Source organism: Pristiophorus japonicus, unplaced genomic scaffold (assembly GCF_044704955.1).
Source record: "Pristiophorus japonicus isolate sPriJap1 unplaced genomic scaffold, sPriJap1.hap1 HAP1_SCAFFOLD_1103, whole genome shotgun sequence".
In the NCBI taxonomy this organism is placed as follows: domain Eukaryota; kingdom Metazoa; phylum Chordata; class Chondrichthyes; family Pristiophoridae; genus Pristiophorus; species Pristiophorus japonicus.
The window spans coordinates 80,633-97,394 of NW_027250760.1; the positions used below are offsets into that span (position 1 = coordinate 80,633).

Here is a 16,762-nt window from a genome sequence, read left to right on the forward strand (position 1 = left end):
TCCTCTGCTGTATTACAAAATTCTCCCAGTCCTCAGGTTTGCTGCTTTTTCTGGCCAATTTATATGCCTCTTCCTTGGCTTTAACACTATCCTTAATTTCCCCTGTTAGCCACAGTTGAGCCTGAAGGTCCTTGTGCATGAATCCCAAAAAGTTAGATTGCAGGTGCAGCAGGTAATCAGGAAGGCGAATGGAATGTTGGCCTTCATTGCGCGAGGGATGGAGTACAAAAGCAGGGAGGTCCTGCTGCAACTGTGCAGGGTATTGGTGAGGCCACACCTGGAGTACTGCGTGCAGTTTTGGTCACCTTACTTAAGGAAGGATATACTAGCTTTGGAAGGGGTACAGAGACGATTCACTAGGCTGATTCCGGAGATGAGGGGGTTACCTGAAGATGATAGATTGAGTAGACTGGGTCTTTACTCGTTAGAGTTCAGATGGATGAAGGGTGATCTTATGGAAACATTTAAAATAATGAAAGGGATAGACAAGATAGAGGCAGAGAGGTTGTTTCCACTGGTCGGGGAGACTCGAACTATGGGACACAGCCTCAAAGTACGGGGGAGCCAATTTAAAACCGATTTGAGAAGGAATTTCTTCTCCCAGAGGGTTGTGAATCTGTGGAATTCTCTGCCCAAGCAAGCAGTTGAGGCTAGCTCATTGAATGTATTCAAATCACAGATAGATAGATTTTTAACCAATAATGGAATTAAGGATTATGGGGAGCGGGCGGGTAAGTGGAGCTGAGTCCACGGCCAGATCAGCCATGATCTCGTTGAATGGCGGAGCAGGCTCGAGGGGCTAGATGGTCTACTCCTGTTCCTAATTCTTATGTTCTTATGTTCTTATGTTCATCTCGGTCCTAAATGGCTTACCCCTTATCCTTAAACTGTGACCCCTGGTTCTGGACTTCTCCAACATTGGGAACATTCTTCCTGCATCTAACCTGTCTAAACCCGTCAGAATTTTAAACGTTTCTATGAGATCCCCTCTCATTCTTCTGAACTCCAGTGAATACAAACCCAGTTGACCCAGTTTTTCTTGATATGTCAGTCCCGCCATCCCGGGAATCAGTCTGGTGAACCTTCGCTGCACTCCCTCAATAGCAAGAATGTCCTTCCTCAAGTTAGGAGACCAAAACTGTACACAATACTCCAGGTGTGGCCTCACCAAGGCCCTGTACAACTTTCGTAACACCTCCCTGCCCCTGTACTCAAATCCCCTCGCTATGAAAGCCAACATGCCATTTGCTTTCTTAACTGCCTGCTGTACCTGCATGCCAACCTTCAATGACTGATGAACCATGACACCCTTTTTCCTAATCTGTCACCATTCAGATAATAGTCTGTCTCTCTGTTTTTACCACCAAAGTGAATCACCTCACATTTATCCACATTATACTTCATCTGCCATGCATTTGCCCACTCACCTAACCTATCCAAGTCACTCTGCAGCCTCATAGCATCCTCCTCGCAGCTCACACTGCCACCCAACTTAATGCCATCTGCAAATTTGGAGATACTACATTTAATCCCCTCGTCTAAATCATTAATGTACAGTGTAAACAGCTGGGGCCCCAGCACAGAACCTTGCGGTACCCCACTAGTCACTGCCTGCCATTCTGAAAAGTACCCATTTACTCCTACTCTTTGCTTCCTGTCTGCCAACCAGTTCTCAATCCACGTCAGCACACTACCCCCAATCCCATGTGCTTTAACTTTGCACAGTTCTCGCTGGTGTGTCAGCAGGTGGGATGACGCAGTGAATCGCTCCCCACACTCTGAGCAGGTGAACGGCCTCGCCCCAGTGTGACTGTGTCAATCAACTTCAAGCTGTGATGGGTAATTGAATCCCTTCCCACATTCCCACGGTTGCTCCATGGTGTGGGTGCCCTTGTGCCTCTCCAGGTTGGACGATCAACTGAAGCCTTGTCCACACACAGAACACAGTTTCTCCCAGCTGTCAATGCTGCGATGTTTTTTCAGGCTGTGTAACTGGTTAAAGCTCTTTCCACAGTCAGTGCACTAGAACACTCTCACTCAGGTGTGTGTGTCTCGGTGCTATTCCAGTCACAGTGATGTTTGAAATATTTTCCCACAGACAAACTTTTCTCCTTTCACATCCCAAGGCCGATGATTTTCAGATCCTGAGGAATCGAGTGATTCCATTAGATCTTGACGTGATGTTTGGTTTGAGTTTCCTGTGTGCAAATCCTGCCCTTCTGAAACCCTGGAAAGGGAGTTTGCAAAAATTATTACTGCAAGTACAGGACACAAATTCAGAACAGAGAATTCTAGATTCTATGGAACATTCTTTCCTCTCATTTGTCCAAAGCTGTAAATCCCCATCCCAGACACTCTTCCCCCTCACTGTCCTGAAATTCAAACACATCGCACGTCTGAAGGCAGCTTGTCCTCGGCTCCTAATTATCATCACCATCTCTTGCCGGGTTCAGTTCTGCACTCACTGGTCCAGTGAAAAGGGATAGATATTGTTTCTGCCACTCATTCGTAAAATGGTGGACAGTTTTAAAGTGCTTGATTAGGACAGACGAGACAAGTTATCTGTCACTTTCTGGTACTGTGTGTCAGTGTGGGATTGAGGGAGAATATAGGAAAGACACTGCCACTGTCACTCTCTGTGAATGTGATTGTCGGATTGACTGCTGAATATGGGATAGACACTGTCCCTCTCATTCTCTGATATTGCTATCAGTATGGGATATATTTGTTAACATTGGATAGATATTGCATCTCTCAATCTCTGGCGCAGTGAGGCAGAGCTGGATTGCCAGGTGAGCTTTTTTTTTATACATACTGCCCCGGTTATTTTCTCATTCTATGTGACAGATTCTGATGACAGGTGAGTGTTGGATCGATACTACCTCTCTCATTCTCTGACACTGTGTGACAGGTGAGTGTTGCATAGAAACATAGAAAATAGGTGCAGGAGTAGGCCATTCGACCCTTCGAGCCTGCACCACCATTCAATAAAATCATGGCTGATCATTCACCTCAGTACCGCTTTCCTGCTTTCTCTCCCTACCACTTGATCCCTTTAGCCATAAGGGCCATAGCTAATTCCCTCTTGAATATATCTGATGAACTAGCCTCAACAACTATCTCCGATAGAGAATTCCACAGGTTAACAAATCTGAGTGAAGAAGTTTGTCCTCATCTCAGTCCTAAATGGCTTACCCCTTATCCTTAGACTGTGACCCCTGATTCTGGACTTCCCCAGCATCGGGAACATTCTTCCTGCATCTAGCCTGTCCAGTCCTGTCAGAATTTTATGCGTTTCTATGAGAACCCCGCTCATCCTTCTAAACTCCAGTGAATACAGGCCCAGTCGATCCAGTCTCTCCTCATATGTCAGTCCAGCCATCCCAGGAATCAGTCTGGTGAACCTTCACTGCACTCCCTCAATAGCAAAAGTGTCCTTCCTCAGATTAGAAGACCAAAATTGAACACAATATTCCAGGTGAGGCCTCACCAAGGCCCTGTACAACTGCAGTAAGACCTCCCTGCTCCTATACTCAAATCCCCTCGCTATGAAGGCCAACATGCCATTTGCCTTCTTCACCGCCTGCTGTACCTGCATGCCAACTTTCAATGACTGATGAACCATGACACCCAGGTCTTGTTGCACCTCCCCTTTTCCTAATCTGTCGCCATTCAGATAATATTCTGCCTTTGTGTTTTTGCCACCAAAGTGGATAACCTCACATTTCCCTTTATAATTCTGCTCTTATTTCTTGTTTGATGTTGTCCCCGACCTCACTATTACTGTTTGGTGGTCTACACACAACTCTCACTGGCATTTTCTGCCCTTTGGTATTCCGCAGCTCCACCCATACAGATTCCACATCTTCCAAGCTAATGTTCCTCCTTACTCTGGCATTAATTTCCTCTTTAACCAGCAACGCTACCCCACCTCCTTTTCCTTTCTGTCTATCCTTCCCGAATGTTGAATACCCCTTGATGTTGAGTTCCCAGCATTGGTCACCCTGGAGCCATGTCTCCATAATCCCAATTATATCACATTTGTTAATAGCTGCCTGCGCAGTTCATTCATCCAACTTATTACGAATACTCCTCGCATTGAGGCACAGAAACTTCAGGCTTGTCTTTCTAATACTCTTTGTCCCTTTAGAATTCTGCTGAATGTGGCCCTTTTTGATTTTTCCCTTGGGTTTTACTTTTCTCCTTTCTATCTTTTGCTCCTGCCCCCATTTTACTTCCCTCTGTCTCCCTGCATAGGTTCCCATCCCCCTGCCATATTAGTTTAACTCCTCCCCAACAGCACTAGCAAACACTCCCCCTCGGACATTGGTTCTGGTCTTGCCCAGGTGCAGACCGTCCGGTTTGCACTGGTCCCACCTCCCTGAGAACTGGTTCCAATGTCCCAGGAATTTGAATCCCTCCCTCCCGCACCACTCCTCAAGCCACGTATTCATCTTAGCTATCCTGCAATTCCTACTCTGACCAGCACGTGGCACTGGTAGCAATCCTGAGATTACTATCTTTGACATCCTGCTTTTTAATTTAACTCCTAGCTCCCTCAATTCAGGTTGTAGGACCTCATCCCATTTTTTACCGATATCGTTGGTACCTGTATACACCATGACAACTGGCTGTTCACCCTTCCCCTCCAAACTGTCCTGCAGACGCTCCGAGACATCCGTGACCCTTGTACCAGGGAGGCAACATACAATCCTGGAGTCTCGATTGCGGCCGCAGAAAAGCCTATCTATTCCCCTTACAATAGAATCCCCTACCACTATAGCTCTCCCACTCTTTTTCCTGCCCTCCTGTGCAGCAGAGCCACCCACGATGCCATGAACTTGGCTGCTGTTGCCCTCCCCTGATGAGTCATCCCCGCAACAGCACCCAAAGTGGTGTATCTGTCTTGGAGGGTGTTTTACTGTGTACCATCAATTCCTGATAGACACTGCCTCTCTCATTCTCTGACACTGTGTGACAGATTCTGATTGACAGGTCAGTGTAGGATGGACACTGCCACTTTCAATCTCCGGTGCAGTGTCAGTGTGGGACTGACCAGTGATTATAGGATAGATAGGTACACTTTCACTCTCTGGTCCATTGACAGGTAAATATATAATTAATATTGTGAGTGTCTGGTATAGGAGTATGGATTTTACTCTGTATCTGTCCATCTGGTATGTGAATGAGGGTGTTACGATGTATGTCAGTTTCTGATTTGAGAGCATGGGTTACATTCTGTACCTGTCAATTTCTGGTAATTGCCTGTGGGCTTCATTCTGTATCTTTCCATTCCTGGTGTGTGAGTGTGTGTTTTGCGCTGTATCTGTCCATCTCTGTTATGTGAATGTGAGCTCTACTCCATACCCGTCATTCTCCAGTATGTTAGTATTGTTTTACTGTCACCACCAATTCCTCAGAGTATTTGTTTTACTTTCCAACTGTCAATTTTTGTTATGGAGCTGAGTGTTTATGCTGAATCTGTCGGTCTCTGGTAAATGAGTCTGAGTTTTACTCTCTATCTATCTGTCTCTGGTATGTGAGTGTGGGCCTTTCTCTGTATCTCTATTTCTGTTTTGGTAGTCTGGCTTTTATTCTGTATCTGTCAAGTTCTGATACGTGATTGTGGGTCATACTCTTTATCTGCCAGTTTCTGCTTAATTGAGATTGGGCTTTCCTTTGTACCTGTCAGTTTCTGGTATGGAAGAGAGGTCTTTACCATATACCTGTCAATTACTGGGAAATGAGTATTGGCATTTCACTGTATCTGTCAATTTATGTTATAGGAATATGGATTTTAATATGTCAGGCTCTGATATGCGAGTGTGTGTATTATTCTGTACTGGACAGGTTTTGCTATGTGTGTGGGGGTTTAAGCTGTGCCTCTAAGTTTCTGGTATGTTAGTCTGCCTTTAATTTGTATCTATTAGTCTACGTGGTTTTATGATTTACAATGTACCTGTCAGTTTCTGGTGTGTGAGTGTGGGGTACAATCTGTACCTGTCAGTTTCTGGCAAGTGAGTGTGGGTGTTTAATGTACCTTTCAGTGTGATCTGTTTCAGTGGTGAAACAGCATCTGATTTGACTGCTCCATGTGGCTGTAAGATTCACAATATAACTCTGCCACTTCGGATCACTGTGGGACTGACAGCTTCTGCTGCCTGTGGCAATAGGATTGATGCCCGTTCTTTGTCTCTGTGCTGTGCGAGTGATAGTCTACTTACTGTGTGTGAGAAGGAGCTGCCTGCACTGTTCCTTGCGTTCAGGTTGGAGGAAAGATCACATTTGTTCTGGCTGGTTAAAGAATTTTGCTCTGAGAATAATACGAGAACATTATTAGTTCTCAATATGGATACGGGGGAGAATATGATGTATCTGAGGGAGAGACAATGTATCTCTCGATCACCAGCAACACGGTTCTGGAGAACTCAGCTCACCGAAACAATATAACCCGTCTTTAAAATATATTCCCCCACACTCCTGTCCTGGTGCCTGCAATAGATGCATTTTGTGAAACTCCCCACAGCATCACTGTCCGGCTGTGTTTCCACTGCTCACTGTCCAAGATCAACAGACACAGTGAGATTGGAAGTGAATCAGGAACATTCACTACTGATATGGGGAAAGAAAGCAGCAATGATTTGAAAGAGCGAGGTGGTTTACTTTCTCTGTTACCTTACACTGTCCACACACAGCCTGTCCCTTCCCCCACTCACACCACGCACTGACACTGGTTCTTGTCCACTCTGCCCCTTACACACAACCCCCGACTCCCCCTGAACTCCCCCCGGACTCAATGCCGGTCTCTGAGCCCATCTGCGGACACACTCCCAAAGCGCTGCTGTAAGGAGGCTGCTGCTCGCTGCCTTACCCCGGGGCCGCGGGCTCTCCATTCCCGGCTGTTTTTAACCATCTTCTTCCGCTCACTGAGTGAATGGCGATCACAGGCAGGGCTGGGGAGGGGAAGGCGCATGCGCTCTTCTGCTCACTGGAAATCGACACAGGGAGCGGGGCTTATCCGCACATGCGCGGCTCTCTAATAATTCAGTCTGTAAAAATCAAAGTGCACTTTTCCCAATTTACTTTTATCAGACTCTGAGCAAAGGAACTGGGCCTGGGGGGAAGGACAGAGAATGATTAAAGCTGGGAGCCTTGTCCCTTGGAGATGCTCAATGTGGGATCATTCTGTGCAGGGAGTTTCTCTCCATCAGCCCGTCTTCACAAAGCAATCCTGGAGAAACATCGGAGAGACGGGGGAGTGGGTGTGTTTGCTGGGACCGTGCAGGAGTAACATTTGACAGAAACAGTCGGAGATCAGTTTAATTAGAGTCAAACACTCGGTCACTGAGAGTAACACCGAGCGGCCCTGAGCTGCAGGATTGCAGAGAGTACACCAGGCAAGCAAGGGTTAAATGTGGGACATTCTCTCACTCTCTGACACTGTCCCGCATTGTGCATTGATAATGTGTCTGTCTCTGGTACAATATCAGTGAGAGAGGAGACTGCATCTTCTGTCTCTCCATTGGGAACTCTCAGAATAAAACAGGACTTCACAGGTCAAGTCTGGAACTGATACTGTGCATGTGTTTCTGTGTCTCTCCGCTCGACCTCGCACTCTCCTGTCTCTCGCTCAGCCCTCTCCGCTCTCTCTGTCTCTCTGTTGCTATTCGCGCTCTCTTGTCCTGGTTGTGAAGGTGGGATGCTGTTATTTAGCGTGATGTATGTAAAGTCCTGTCCCCTCAGTACAGATTCACACGAGACATGCAGTGAAGTCAAGGTCACTCTAGGCAGCAAACATCCCGGTCTTGGGGACAGAAAGAGGCCAGTCTGGGAATCTGGAGGGCCCGAGTTGAATGGGAATCGGAGAGTTAGTGAGGAGAGAGAAACACAGAGAGGCTGAACTTAAGAACATAAGAATTAGGAACAGGAGTAGGCCATCTAACCCCTCGAGCCTGCTCTGCCATTCAACAAGATCAGCTCCACTTACCCGCCCGCTCCCCGTAACCCTTAACTCCCTTATTGGTTAAAAATCTATCTATCTGTGACTTGAAAACATTCAATCAGCTAGCCTCAACTGCTTCCTTGGGCAGAGAATTCCACAGATTCACAACGCTCTGGGAGAAGAAATTCCTTCTCAACTCGGTTTTAAATTGGCTCCCCTGTGTTTTGAGGCTGTGCCCCCTAGTTCTAGTCTCCCCTACCAGTGGAAACAACCTCTCTACCTCTATCTTGTCTATCCCTTTCATTATTTTAAATGTTTCTATAAGATCACCCCTCATCCTTCTGAACTCCAACGAGTAAAGAACCAGTCTACTCAATCTATCATCATAAGGTAACCCTCTCATCTCCGGAATTAGCCTACTGAATTGTCTCTGTACCCCCTCCAAAGCCAGTATATCCTTCCTTAAGTCAGGTGACCAAAACTGCACGCAGTACTCCAGGTGCGGCCTCAACAATACCCTATACAGTTGCAGCAGGACCTCCCTGCTTTTGTACTCCACATTTCCCATTATTAAATCCCCCTTCTCATCTTCACAGTGTCTGCACCCACCCTCCCCCAGTGTCTGCACCCACCCTCCCCCAGTGTCTGCACCCACCCCTCCCCCAGTGTCTGCACCCATCCTCCCCCCAGTGTCTGCACAAACGCTCCCCCTGTGTCTATCGTCACCCTCAAATATGTTGAATGACCCAGTCTCCCCATCTCTCTGGATAGATTTATGACCCACTAAGAGAAATCATTTCTCCTCATCTCAGTTTTAAATGAGTGGCCCTTATTCTGAGACTATATCCCCGAGTTTTAGTTTCCCCTATGAGTGGAAATATCATCTCTGCATCAAGCTTGTCGAGATCCCTCATTACCTTATATGTTTCGATAAGATCACCTCATCCTTCTGAACTCCAATGAGTACAGGCCAAACCTACTCAACCTATCTTCATAAGTTAACCCCCTCATCTCTGGAATCAACCGAGTGAATCTTTTCTGAACTGCGCCCAATGCAAGTATCTCCTTCTTTAAATATGGAGACCTAAACTGTACGCAGTACTCTAGGTGTGGCCTCACTAATACCCTGTACAGTTGTAGCAGGACTTCTCTGCTTTCATACTCTATCCCCCTTGCAATAAAGGCCAACATTCCATTTGCCTTCCTGATCACTTGCTGTACCTGCATACTCACTTTTTGTGTTTCATGCTCAAGGACCCCCAGGTCCCTCTGTACTGCAGCATTTTGCAATTTTTCTCCATTTAAATATTAACTTGCTTTACTATTTTTTCTGCCAAAGTGGATAACCTTACTTTTTCCCACATTATACTCTGTCTGTCAAAATTTTGCCCACTCACTTAGCCTGTTTACATCCTTTTGCAGATTTTTTGTGTTCTCCTCCTACATGCTACTCAGAAAGGGGTGCAATTGGTTTTGGGGGGATGCCCAGGAACGCGCCTTCAATAAGGCACGCAACCTTCTGTGTTCCAACAGTGTTTTGACTTTCTTTGACCCAGGTGAAAAGCTAGTTCTCACATGCGATGCGTCAGTGTACGGGGTCGGGTGTGTTTTGCAACATGTCAATAGTGCGGGCAAATTACAACCCATAGCTTATGCCTCCAGGTCACTTTCGCAGGCGCAGGTACGGAATGATAGAGAAGGAGGCGCTCGTGTGTGTGTACGGTGTCAAAAAGATGCACCGATACCTTTTCGGGGCCAAGTTCAGGTTAGAAACCGACCACAAGCCCCTCACATCCCTCCTACCCACAAGCAGGGCAATAAACGCCAACGCCTCGGCGCGAATTCAACAGTGGGCATTCATGCTGGCGTCCTACGACTACATCATAAGGCACAGACCAGGCACAGACAACTGTGCCGACGTGCTCAGCAGGCTACCCCTGGCGACCACGGAAGGGTCTGATGAACAGGACTGTGAGATAATCATGCCAATCAATGCCTTAGAGTCCACAGGTTCGCCCATGATGGCTCGCCAAATCAGAGCCTGGATGGCCAGCGACCCCACGTTATCCTTAGTAAAAAGATGTGTCCTAACCGGTGACTGGGCAGAGGCTCGCGATGCCTGTCCCGAGGAATTCAAACCCTTTCACAGGCACATGCATGAGCTATCACGACAAGCAGACTGCCTGATGTGGGGCAGCTGAGTAGTCATGCTTCTGCGAGGCAGAGAGGCATTTGTCCGGGAGCTCCACTGCGAGCACCCGGGGATCATTCTCATGAAGGCCATAGCCAGATCCCACGTCTGGTGGCCTGGTATTGGTGTGGACCTGGAGCTTTGCGTCCGAAGGTGCACCATTTGTGCCCAACTCAGCAATGCCCCCAGGGAGGCTCCAATGAGCCCCTGGCCCTGGCCTACCAAACCATGGTCGCGGGTGCATGTCGACTATGCGGGCCCATTCATGGGCAAAATGTTCCTCATAGTTGTAGATGCATTTTCAAAGTGGATCGAATGCACCATTTTAAGCTCGAGCACAACCTCCACCACTGTGGAGAGCCTCGCAACCATGTTTGCAACGCACGGAAACCCTGACATATTGGTCAGTGACAATGGTCCGTGCTTCACCAGTGCAGAATTCCAAGACTTTATAATTGACCACGGCATAAATCATATCAAGACGGCACCATTCAAGCCGGCCTCCAACGGCCAGGTGGAGAGAGCAGTGCAAATCATTAAACAAGGCATGCTTAAAATCCAAGATCCCACGCTGCAGGGTCGCCTGTCGTGACTGCTGCTGGCATACAGATCTCGCCCACACTCACTGACTGGGATCGCCCCCCGCGCAACTGTTGATGAAAAGGACTTTAAAAACAAGGCTCTCATTAATCCTCCCAGACATGCACAAAATCGTTGAGGCAAAGCGCCATAAGCTGACTGAGTACCCTGACAGAAATTCGAAGGGGAGATGGAATGAGATAGGGGACAAAGTGTTTGTACTAAACTATGGCAGGGATCCCAAATGGCTTGCAGGGACAGTAACGGGCAAGGAAGAAAACAGGCTACTTGTAGTACAAATGGACAATGGCAAAACCTGCCGGAGGCATGTAGACCAAGTCAAAAGCAGATTTACCAACAACACTGCGGAACCAGAGGCAGACGACAATGTGGAACTCGCACCACAACTGGTGGACAGACAGAGGGAAGAACCTGAGGAAAGGGCAATCCCAACAGACAGCCCAGGCAAGTCAACAACAATCACACCAATCGAAACAGACAGCCCAGGCGAGATACCAGCAACTACACCCAAAGAAAAACAGACACCAAGGCAAACAACTGAACCACAACTCAGACGCTCCACGCGAGAGCGTAGACCACCTGAGAGACTGAACCTATAAAGACAATAAGACCTTGGGGGAGGGTGATGTCATGCATCTTACATTATTATATATAACTGTATCCTAACATGCTATACATGACTGTAATAAGATATGACCTGTAACCACCAGCATACCTTACCACCAGGGGTGCACTTGCAAGAGACAGGTATATAAGGGCAGGTCTCAGGCAAGTGCAGCATTCGAGAGCTGTGAAAGTTGGGGGGGGTGGGTGCACACTGGGGGCGGGTGGGTGCAGGCACTGGGGGAGGGTGGGTGCAGACACTGGTGGAGGGGTTGGGTGCAGACACTGGGGAGGGGGGGGGAACTGGGGGAGGGGTGGATGCAGACACTTGGGGAGGTTGGGTGCAGACACTGGGGGAGAGTAGGTGCAGACACTGGGGGAGGGTGGGTGCCGACACTGCAGGACTAGTGGGTGCAGACACTGGGGGAGGGTGGGTGCCGACACTGCGGGAGTAGTGGGTGCAGACACTGGAGGTGGGGGAGGGTGTGTGATATATGTCTGTGTATGGGCTGTGTGTGTGTGTGTGAGATATATGTCTGTGTATGGGCTGTGTGTGTGATATATGTCTGTGTACGGGCTGTGTGTGTGATATATGTCTGTGTACGGGCTGTGTGTGTGATATATGTCTGTGTACGGGCTGTGTGTGTGATATATGTCTGTGAACAGGCTGTGTGTGTGATACATGCCTGTGTACGTGCTGTGTGTGTGTGTGAGATATATGTCTGTGTACGGGCTGTGTGTGTGATATATGTCTGTGTACGGGCTGTGTGTGTGATATATGTCTCTGTACGGGCTGTGTGTGTGATATATGTCTGTGTACGGGCTGTGTGTGTGATATATGTCTGTGTAAGGGCTATGTGTGTGTGAGATATATGTCTGTGTACGGGCTGTGTGTGTGATATATGTCTGTGTACGGGCTGTGTGTGTGATATATGTCTGTGTACGGGTTGTGTGTGTGATATATGTCTGTGTACGGACTGTGTGTGTGATATATGTCTGTGTGCAGGCTGTGTGTGTGATACATGCCTGTGTACGGGCTGTGTGTGTGTGTGAGATATATGTCTGTGTACGGGCTGTGTGTGTGATATATGTCTGTGTACGGGCTGTGTGTGTGATATATGTCTGTGTACGGGCTGTGTGTGTGATATATGTCTGTGTACGGGCTGTGTGTGTGATATATGTCTGTGTACAGGCTGTGTGTGTGATATATGCCTGTGTACGGGCTGTGTGTGTGATATATGTCTGTGTACGGGCTATGTGTGTGATATATTTCTGTGTACGGGCTGTGTGTGTGATATATGTCTGTGTACGGGCTGTGTGTGTGATATATGTCTGTGTACGGGCTGTGTGTGTGATATATGTCTGTGTACGGGCTGTGTGTGTGATATATGTCTGTGTACGGGCCGTGTGTGTGTGTGATATATGTCTGTGTACGGGCTATGTGTGTGTGAGATATATGTCTGTGTACGGGCTGTGTTTGTGATATATGTCTGTGTACGGGCTGTGTGTGTGATATATGTCTGTGTACGGGCTATGTGTGTGATATATTTCTGTGTACGGGCTGTGTGTGTGATATATGTCTGTGTATGGGCTGTGTGTGTGATATATGTCTGTGTACGGGCTGTGTGTGTGATATATGTCTGTGTACGGGCCGTGTGTGTGTGTGATATATGTCTGTGTATGGGCTGTGTGTGTGTGTGAGATATATGTCTGTGTACGTGAGATATATGTTTGTGTACGGGCTGCGTGTGTGATATATGTCTGTGTACGGGCTGTGTGTGTGACATATGCCTCTGTACGGGCTGTGTGTGTGATATATATCTGTGTACAAGCTGTGTGTGTGATATATGTCTGTGTACGGGCTGTGTGTGTGATATATGTCTGTGTACGGGCTGTGTGTGTGATACATGCCTGTGTACGGGCTGTGTGTGTGTGTGAGATATATGTCTGTGTACGGGCTGTGTGTGTGATATATGTCTGTGTACGGGCTGTGTGTGTGATATATGTCTGTGTACGGGCTGTGTGTGTGATATATGTCTGTGTACGGGCTGTGTGTGTGATATATGTCTGTGTACGGGCTATGTGTGTGTGAGATATATGTCTGTGTACGGGCTGTGTGTGTGATATATGTCTGTGTACGGGCTGTGTGTGTGATATATGTCTGTGTATGGACTGTGTGTGTGATATATGTCTGTGTACAGGCTGTGTGTGTGATACATGCCTGTGTACGGGCTGTGTGTGTGTGTGAGATATATGTCTGTGTACGGGCTGTGTGTGTGTGATATATGTCTGTGTACGGGCTGTGTGTGTGATATATGTCTGTGTACAGGCTGTGTGTGTGTGTGATATATGTCTGCGTACGGGCTGTGTATATCCATCCTATTACACATCCATCATATCACACATCCATCCTATTACACATCCATCCTATAATGTTGATTTCTGGATTCTTTTACCTCAATCTGGTTCAGCAAAATTACTGAAACGAATACCGCTTGTGCTTTAAACAAAGCAAGCTTTTATTTAAAAAGCAAATCCCGATCGGGGACCTTATCAGACAGAAGGAATGCAAGTCTGTTCGAACGCATCCACTTCCTACGGACAAAGTGACGTTACATTGTAAAGTGCCGACGGTTATACATTTTCGGCAAAAGATAACAAGATAGGGCTCGAGTGACATCCTAGTTCAGCCTATCTCTTTTGATCCCTCTTTCCCTTTGTCCACTCATAAGCCGACCTAAGTATGGTCTGATTTTAAACAAAGACCCTCTGTTAATGTTTCAGGTTAATAACATGATTTAATAAGACCTTGAGGTTTTTCTGCAAGCTGTGGGTTTTGTTTCAATATGTGTCAGTGTTGTAACATTTCGCAGTCTCGAGTCTGAGATGTCATGGCTATTCCTTCATGAATTCTTTGTTAGCTTATACTGTCCCTATACAATTCCCAAGTTCTCAACTTCAATGTCTCTATACATTTTTAAACATTCACATTCCCCTCTTTTATCATTCCATGATAACACTTAGGATATCGCATTCATCCGTTCACACTCTATTTCCTGAATCATATTGTTGTTAGTGTCGAGTAGTTCTTTAGTTCGTTGGATCATAACTCGGGAGCCCTTGACCACAAGAGGGTTTGCTAACCTTGCCATCATTACTTTACAACAAAGGTTAAGGCAACCAACAATTAGATAGGATCTCCAAGATCCATCTGATAGCCAATCAAACCAGCTAGATCGTTCCCCCTTTCTCAGCTAACAGGTTCTTCCTCAGTAAGAAAACAGGCCGGATTAATTGCAGTACAGTGCCGAAAGGTCAGTTTAGGATTGCCTGTGATTTCAGTGGGTTTTGTCGGATAGAGGGCCAGTCCACATTGCCCTGCACTGGGATCTCAATTGGATCAATGGGAGTATAACCCACTTGGGAGAGGTCCTCTGCCCACACATGAGGATCCACATCGTCAGGTATGCCAGAGCCAGTATGATGCTGCAGAGTCGTTAAGACCTTCTCGGAGTCCCCGTGGAATTGGACTGTTCGGCCATGTTTTACAATTTGCACATCCCGGCTGGTAGGGTCAGCCTCGTCTATAGCCTGGCGCACCATAACTTCCAAATCTTTAGCGTGGTGGGGAGGTAATACTTCACAAGTAATATGTAGTGCCACCGTTGGGGGCTGTCCATTTCCACAAAATCTGCCTTCCCTTCCAGTCCAGTCACTCTAGCCCTTAATAGAATTTCCTTCACTTTCCCTTCATGATCCTGATAAAAGTTCTGCAGGTCCTGATTCTTTCCACTGGGATCGTATGCTAGGGTCACGTGATAGGGTGCCTGCGGCAGGTCCAGAGACCACCACTGAGGGGTTCTAGTATTATAATACTGCCGCTTAAGGGTTCCCTGTTTTACAATAATCCCATCATCTCCACACTCCAAATGCAACTGGAATTTGCAGAGGAGGTCTCTCGCCATCAAGTTACAGTCCAGATTGGTTGTGATAACAAATCGATGTTCCACCGATTCTTCCTGGTAACCCATTTTAACCGGTTCTGACACCGGGAATGTAGAGACTTGTCCCAGGAATCCTGACAGTTCCTGTGTTTCAGTGAAGGCGGGGAGTTTAAGCTTTGATTATACAGAAGACATGAAGGCTCCCATATCTATCAAGATTGCCACTCATTCCGAATTTTTAACAATATCATCGGTTCGTCATCCGGGGAGGGTCGCTGCACAATCAAGCTGCATAGTCAATACGAATCGGGGGACGGTTGGCCAAAGGGGTTGTTCTGGGAGAAGTTAGTGTAAGATCCCCGTCCTCTCCCTCCTTGCCCCCCTCCTCTTCCTCCTCTTCCTTTTTCGTGCTGACGGGAGGGACAATTTCTATTCCAATGTCCTTCTTGCCCACAAATAAAGCATCCACCTCGTCTTTCCCAGCCCCGACCTCTTCCCATACCAGGCCGGGGACAGTAGGGAGGTCCGTAATTAGCAGGGCCCGGGCCATTTGGGTGTTTGATATAACCGTATCCCCATTTATCCACACAACCCTGCACGCAATACTGCGGTTCCATCTGGTATCCCCTTGGGTCAGGTTTTGGTCCTTCCACCCGAGGCGGCTCCATACTGATGGGCTTCTGAAGGGTCGTGGTGAGAGCATTAAAGATAGCGTTTAGGCGATCCTGGACATCGTTAGGGTGAGCAACCACCAATGCATCATGAGTAGCACGTCCTAGGTGAGTTAGAAATCGGGCATGCTCAGTTGGGCTCAGGGTTTGCTTTACCAGGGCCCACAGGTCCCTTGATTCTGCATTATATCCATGCATGTCGAGGTCACTCCGTGAAATCGGAGGTCAGGGTTAAGTTGGGTTTGTGGATCCCTTTCAGCTTATTTATCTTGGCCTTTTAACTCTTCAATTTGTTTTGTTTGAGTATCTATTTCTTTATTGTATCAGGCAAGTATTATTACATAAGCTAGTTCTGTTTTTATTTTTATTCTGACTATCGCACCATTCCTCTGTTAGGTGAGTCTTTTTTCTATTAAGAAATCCAAATTGATAATGTTCAGTATGAAACGGCTGTCAATGGAAAGGGTTAACTCCTTTACAGGTTTGTAAGAACTTCACGTAACCATCTGAAAAAAAAAATCTTTTCATCAGGAAAGGCAGCATTTTTTAACTTCTTATTCAAGTACTTGCCAAAGATATTTTTTTAATTGATTTAAAACGAGACCACACATTTGTTTACTGAAATTCAATTTCGTCATCAGCCTCGGTCAATGCAAAGCCAACCATTTTAACTCGTAGTCTATCGATACCTTTCTCAGAGGTCCCAGTGGAACTCTGAGTACGTTTCTCGTGCGTGCACTCTTTCTTTAAGACGTCTACGGTTTTTAATATGTCCTCCTTCTGTCAATGAAAGCCCTAATTTAATGGAGTT

General features: G+C 46.9%; 1 long non-coding RNA gene across 1 annotated transcript; it reads right to left on the reverse strand.

Moving 5' to 3' along the window:
- Nucleotides 1–1,226: 1,226 nt before the first annotated feature.
- LOC139241563 (uncharacterized) lies at nt 1,227–6,981 on the reverse strand. Its single transcript, XR_011588933.1, has 3 exons — nt 6,872–6,981; nt 6,225–6,313; nt 1,227–2,227 (listed from the first exon to the last, which is right to left on the reverse strand). It is a non-coding gene; the product is annotated as an uncharacterized lncRNA (long non-coding RNA).
- Between the last annotated feature and the right edge of the window lie 9,781 nt (nt 6,982–16,762).